The sequence below is a fragment of the Nesoenas mayeri genome (genome assembly GCF_963082525.1).
Source record: "Nesoenas mayeri genome assembly, chromosome: 1".
NCBI classification, from domain to species: Eukaryota; Metazoa; Chordata; class Aves; order Columbiformes; family Columbidae; genus Nesoenas; species Nesoenas mayeri.
This window is the reverse complement of record NC_137541.1, coordinates 96,729,633-96,737,003: the sequence shown is the minus strand read 5'-3', so window position 1 is coordinate 96,737,003 and position 7,371 is coordinate 96,729,633.

The following is a 7,371-nucleotide window of genomic DNA, read 5'->3' as shown; positions in this document are numbered from 1 at the left end:
GGTGAAATTCACTCGTATATATAATGGCACATTGCAGAAATCTAGGCAAGTTCCTCAAAAAGGTTTACTGTGTAAGGAGGCAGGAGGTAAATGAGTGAGTGGCACATAGAAGCAAATATGCAAATCCTCAGTGTGCTTTTGGAAACAGAGTCTTCTCAGTCTTCCTAGAGGCTTTCTAGTGTAGTGGGAAAGCTCCCCTACTTCATCTCCCTGTTCCAAAATGACAGTAAAATACGCAATTACGTAAATAAAGAATGGCAAGCTGAAACTGAAATGGAAAGGATGGATAGAGAAGATGAACTTCCCTTTATCCACCACAGCGCAGCATTCCCAGGCGGTCACCTACAGCAGAACTGGGATCTGACTGCTCTAGGATCATACTGCGGTCAGGACTAGCGACCATTCAGGCTGCTGCAGGGTTGTGCTTCTTAATGCAAGGATGTGCAGGGTGGGTCCAGTTTTTTGAAACACCCTGTATTTTCCAGATAACCCTTTTTAGCTATCTCATTTTTGCATGAGGCAGTGCAGAAGGAGGAACAGTTTTCTTTTGCAGAGCAAAACTTGCTGTGCCAACAACAGTGGCCAGACCACGTTATCATTCAGCTAACCGAGCCATTCCTGTTGGGGAGTCCCAGGTCAGCAGGGCTGTCAGGGCTTCAGCGTTATGCCACAGTTCAGACCGCTCTTTATATATTAATTTTTACAGAGTATCACAAAACTAGCTGGAGGTAGATGCAGCATAGATGTGCAGCAGGTTGTAAAGCTAGGCACAAAAAGGACAAAATGCCAAAAGGGATGAAGTAGAGTAAAGGAGAAGGTAGGAAAGAAAAGGTGCTATTTAAAGGTCGTGTGATTTTTCACTGCCATGACAGAAAGTAGCTGAGAACAGGTATGGAGAAATATTACTGTGCTGTTCATGGAATGAAATACATGGGGAAATATTTCAAATGGGAAAAGTTAGGAGGAAAAATCAGACAAAAACAACTTAAATTCTTAATTTACTAAAAAAGTCAAGAGGTCAGGAGGTGTGAAAAAACAGCAGTCAGATGGCCTCTGGATACTACCATGACAAACAGAGTACAGACAGACATGGGTCTGCTCTTGTAACGCCAACCTGTGTGATGTTGTTGGCTCTAGTGGGGAAAACGTAGCTGTGGAAAGGAAAAATATAAAAGCTATTTTTGTGCTGATTTGAAATGAATAACAGAAAACTCAAAATGAACTATGCAACTGAAATCCCAAAACATTTTATTCTGAAGGCATTACAACAGGACTTTACACTGTGGTAGTGTAAATTATCTGCTGACTGATGTGGAAACTATCTTGCGGGCCTCACTGCAATGGAAATACTCTATCAGAAAACCTCAAACCCTCTCCAAACCCTCTTAATTCCCACCATTTCAAGTCTAAGTTTGGATCTCAGTTCTTCTTCATTTACACTGGACTTACTAGAGATGTCAAGAGGGTTACTTCTGATTTTGTACTGAGATCACAATCTCTCTAGAGGGATTTAGGAAGCCCATAAAATGAAGAATGACAGGAAATTAATCAGCAAGCAATTAAGCCCTGAATAAGCATGTCTCCTGAGGAAGGGTCAAGGCAAGGATAACTTTTAGCAATATTTGCAGAAATAACGACAAGCAGATTTCAAGATGAGGAAGCAGGGGGATGAAAAAGCCCGAGATTTCTCAACCTCCCTCACAAAATAAATGTCTGCATTAAAAAGACTGATAGAGCAGTTCAGAAGTATTGGACAGAGAAGAACTTACCCAGAAGAAGCTTATCAGATTTTGAAGCATTCAGTAGCAAAAAAGGGTTGAAGCTGGTAGCATCTGACAGAGTCAAAACAGGCAGATACAGAAACTTCAGCATGGGCATTGATGGAAATGCAGGTCTGATTTATTGGTATGGTTCTGAGTGAAATATTCCTGGTTTGTGAGTTACAGTGACACCAGTCATAGATCCTTAAACTGGACTTCATACATTTAAACATCTTTGGCTTCCTAAAATATGCTACATTCAGTCTGAGGGAAATCAGTTGATTTTTCAGGGGACTTAGAGGTTTATAAGATTTTTTGAATGGTTCCAATATTTGGGATGTTGCGTGAGACTTTTTTCTTTCATCCCAGTTTTTTATTTTCAGACATGGCACATCTTGTCTCTGTGTTTTAACATACAGAAATGCCACCAAGCATTTAAACACCCTTAACCAAATACCATGGATTTGGGGTGTTTGTTCTGGGGCCGTTTACAACACCCTGGCAATGGGTATGTTTGCTCCTGTCCTGACTTCCTGATAAGTGCTCTCAACCCTCACCTAATTTCTGTCTTTTGGAACAAATAGGCAGCTTAATATTTCTGAAAGGAGGTTGTATATCTAATGGCAGCAGCCGTGATGGCTCCTGAGAGTGTGGGAGTTAACAGGGAGGCAGCCAGCAGCACCAGGGAGGTCACCCTGGGCAGTAAAAATATCTGGGAATCGAAATGCAACCTAGACCCACCATGAGCTGGTTTCTGGTTCCCTCTGTTTGCTTTTGAGGTTACCAGACCACGATGGCTAGTCTAAGCTTGTGGTGCTATGAGCAGGACCACGATGAGACTGGGGGACACAGTCTGGAGTCCTCCTTTGCAGCTGATGCCAGTGCTCAGGGTTTTTTTTCTAGAGCTCATTCCAACAGAGATAGAGAAACTGGGGAGACACAAGCCATAAGTGCATTTCTGTCCACTAGAAAGGATTTCCAGTTGCAGGGAGAAGGGAAACTTTCTCTCATTCCTCCCTTTGCTCTGTTAATTTGTTATCTAGTCCTTCAAAATTGCGTGGAAAAGGTAAATTCATGAGCTGTTTTCTCACCACACTCCCTATTCTGCATGAATTTATCTTGTTGTTGTTGTTGTTGTTGCAGGTTTTTGCTTTTGTTTGGTTTGGGTTGTTGTGGTTTTTTTGGTAGCTGGGACAAGTCAGAAACAAACCCATCCAGTCTGACATCCTGATCCCTGAGGAAGCTGAAGCAACAACGTAGACCAACACCATTCGTCAAAGAAGGCAGCTCTCAGAGCAGCACAAGAGGCAGCAGCCTGGGCAGGAGGGTGGCTGCAGCATTACCCTGGAAAAGACAAGACTGCCAAGACACTGTGCCCTGCCCATGTCTTTCCTGCATGCAGCTCCTAACGTGGTGCCAGACAATGGGAGAAATGATGAGGAAGGATACTTTTTTTTGCTTAAATTAATCACTATGGTGAAGCTGAGGCAGCAAGTCTTATGTCCTTCAACAGCCATGAACAACATCCCAACTTCTTCCTGTGATCAGCTGTGAAAACTAGACATCTCTGTCCTCAGGGATAAATTCCCAGTACCTCTGAGAGTGGGCAAAGGTTGAAGCTAAGACTGTCTGGATCTTTAAGCCATCCCGACCTTAACTCCTGTGGTTCTCATGTAGGTTAAACCTTGATGGCTCGTGATGGATCGTAGGGAAATAACTGTGATTATTCTTCTAAAGTTGGCGGGTTCCTTTTCGCCCATGCATTACTGATTTGTACTATTAACCATAACCATAGCCTGCCATGGAACAAGAGCTTTTAAAGGCCACACTTCAGCACAGAGATGACTTGCAAGCCGATGCAGGTCAGATAAACTGGATCCTCAATGCAGAACCAGCCCTATTCCTTACCCTACAAAGCTGTACCTGTCGCAATTTCACAGCCCTGGTGCTTCTGTTTGGTATCTGCGTGCATTTCATATGTATCGGTGCCCAAAAGCATGCAAGGACGGACGTCTTGAGGGGTACAGGCATGATCTGCAGTAGAAGTGCGTCTTCCAACAGGACTTCACACTGCAACAGTACAAGTCATCCGAGGCAGAGAATTTAGGTGCAGGGCTGGTAGCAGCTGAGCTCAGGATGTCAGTCTAGGTCAAACATTGCTAATATTAAAGGCTAAGATCTACAACAGAAAAATGACATAAGTTTCCAAAGGGGCCAGATAACCTAAGAAAGTACTTAATCTTTTATTACATTTATTTATTTTATTATAGGATAACAAAGCACCATAGTGACCTCCCACACTACCACAGGGCAGTAATTTATAGCACAGTCTTTTGTAAACTACTGGATATATATTACTGGGCCTTTTTTTTCTATCAATATGGCCTAAAACCCACCATCTGTTGGTGGATTGTTTTCCACTGGTACTTGTATCAGGAATGTGGAGCTGAAAAGTTGTGCAAGATACACAAGGCCTGCAGCTACCAGGGCAGTCCCACTCGTGCACGCTCAGGATAGCAGCTCTGCTGGAAGTATGTGTAAAAACATTCCAGTTAACGTTTCCCACCGACAGACCAAGGCTGTGTTGCATTTTATTTTGCCTGACCTAATTCATCAATATCCATACATACATTCAATATGGCACATCTTCCTGAAAGTTTATGAAAATAACGTTATAAGTACCCTTCAAGTTGTTGTACAGCACTCCTAGTTAGGGGATGTTGCTAGCACTACTATGCACAACTTACAGACTGCAATGTTGTCTGGCCACAAAAGCAGCTTTGCCAAGCCTCAAATACAACATTAAGAAACCAGTTTATATTAAAAGCAATGGTAAAAAGCAACCACAAAGCACTGGAAGCTCAGTAGCTGTCTGAATGAATGTCACTGTGTTTGATGGAGGATGCACAAGCAGATAGAGAGGAGCTGCTCTAGCAGTGACCAAACCCTACCTGACTGTCATTTGGTTTCCCCCATTAATTAATTTTCCACAGCAATTTTCTTTCAGTTGCATTCAAGATGCACTAAGGCTTTTCTAACCACCCCTTGTCCTATCAGGAAAAAAATCCACTGCCTCTTGTAAACAAATCAAATCCTCTACAAGACTTAAATCTGAAAACTATTTTGTTTGACAAATGGCTTTTCCATGGATCGGGATGTACCTGACTGTCAGGTTTTGCTGTAGAAACAAAGTTATGTTTTCTTACAATCATATACCTCCACATTATACCTGCAGTGATCATGGGAATGGCAACAAATCAATTCATAGTAATAAAGCACAGTAATAAATCTCACAGGAGTGTTTGAGCACATTTATTACAGCACACTTTGGATGCTGCAGGGAGCAAGGACACTTGTGCCAAGTTGAAATGCAAGTTTTTCCTGCTCCTTGGTTGCAAGTGAAGGACATGATGGCACACCCACTGTGCACTGTTGCACTTATTAACTTTTTTATATGAATAGCTGTGCTATTGATATGAGAGAAGTTTATTCAGTTTGTGGGCATGATGAGAACCATCAGCTACAGATTCAGACGTTGCTATAAATACACTTGAAACATTTCTGATCCTGAAATGGTCCTCAGGGCCTATGATGTAGACAAAACTTCAGATCGACCTACAGGGAGAGACCTCTATTTTCGATCTCTGCTCTATACTGAAAGGAAGCTCACATAAACCAGATGCAATGATCTAAGTAACCTGGCAGTTTAGTCAGGTGTGAATAACCTGGGGAAAGCAAGTTAACATAAGCCCGAACAATTGGTAGTCTATAGAAAATAGAATTTGTCAGCTAGGCATTTTGTTTATTTTTATTTTGGGGTTTTTTTAAGGAAATGAGGTTTATGTAGTTGCCTTATCTTGTACTGTCTTTCTTCCCATTTTCTTACCCTCAGCACTTTTTAAGTCCTAAACTCTGTTCAACCAAAATTACATCAGCCATAGCATGGGGTTCTTGAAAAAGAAAAGCCATCCTTTAATGTTTTGATAACTTGATTAACAGACCCTTGGGTATTGGGCCAAATGCAGAGGAATGAACGTTACTGGTCTGCCATGGAGGTCACACGATAAGACCAAGAAGGCAGAAAGTTTGAGAAAGTTTATTTTGTGTTTCCGCCTTTTGCTATAGCTGGAGGGGACTGATCACCTTGCAGACACCTGTACACTATAGGGTGTCCATGCTGCTGCGACCCTGTCTAGAAAGAGGTCCCAGAGATTCAGCTTTAGACATTTACCTTACAGGCTTTTACATCTAAGATCCTGTAGTTGTTTCCTTAGGTAGCACCAAGTGGGCCAAGCCCTGAGCAGCGCAGTTTTGGTAGGAGGTTGGACTGGAGATGCCCCCTGAGAGCCTCTCCAGCCTGAGCTGCACTGTGATCCTGTGGCCACATCCCAGGCCAGGAGACAGGACCAGAAAACAGAGAATTAGAAGGAGGCTCACACAGTTAAAGCCGAATAGTTGTAGCCACATGGGACACGGACCTTGCCAGAATAATTTGATTTTTAGACTGGGTTTCTTTTTAGCAGGTGTAGTATATGCAGCCACTCTATCATATGCCTGTCTCTCCTCTCTTTCATAACTCCTCTTTCGCCCCAGCAAGTTCTGAATGCAAGCTAACTTCCCTCGAAAGCCAGCAGAGAGAAAAGAGCACGTCCAGCATGGTGTTCATCTAACCTATTTCAGATTGGCTCAGAGAAATACTGCCGCTGAAGTTTTCCAGCTGGTTTCCACCCCCTGGAAGCCCTTCCTAAGGGCATCACTTTACTGAAGACTCATGTTACAGGTGCCCTCACTTTTTCAGTGGAATAACCATGTTCTCCAACCTCATTTTTCTTCTGGCTGCTTGTCCGTGTCCTTTACATTGCTGATCATCTCAGCAAGGAAATTCAGACACCTTTCAAAATATCTGCTTTCCTAAATCAACCAAGGGGTGCAAAAAGTTCTGACTCATACATGTAAACTTGCTTCTTTCCAAATTTGCTTTCTCCCCCTGCATCCTGAGATGTGCAAGGACTGTGTCTACAGCTTGGATAAAAGGCTGTTTCTCAGCTCTGGGGTTGAGGAGCACAACAGACCCACACCAAGGAGAGATCTAGCCATGCACATGATCCTCTGTGCTTCTTATTTCTGTACAAGGAGCTTGAGCAGGTCCTCTAAGTTAGACAGCCAGAAGAGAAAAGCCTGTACTTCAGGACAGAGGCAGCCAAAGACATTGAAAGTTTTTTTGCCCATGATAGGAGGTAGGAAATAATTAAAATATCCAACCATGGCTTACAGTGGCACTGGAAGGCAGGTAGGGAAATGAGTCAACTAGATATCACCATGCTAGAGTGGAATAAAGACAAGAGCAGGCAGCTGGAGGGCAAGCAGACAGCTAAAAACGAAACATGATTCTGCTGACTCTACATCTCCATTTTACCCACCAAGTGGACTACTGGGAAGGAGAAGGAAGCACAGCTGTCATGTTCCTACTACTGCAGCTTGAAAGCAGATTGTGAGATCATTAGTTAAAGCTATGACATTACTGTAGGGCTGGGCAAAGAGGAAAACAATGGTTCTAAAAAGATAATTTTTTTTTCTGATAACGTATCTGAAAGCATCAAAATATGTGAAG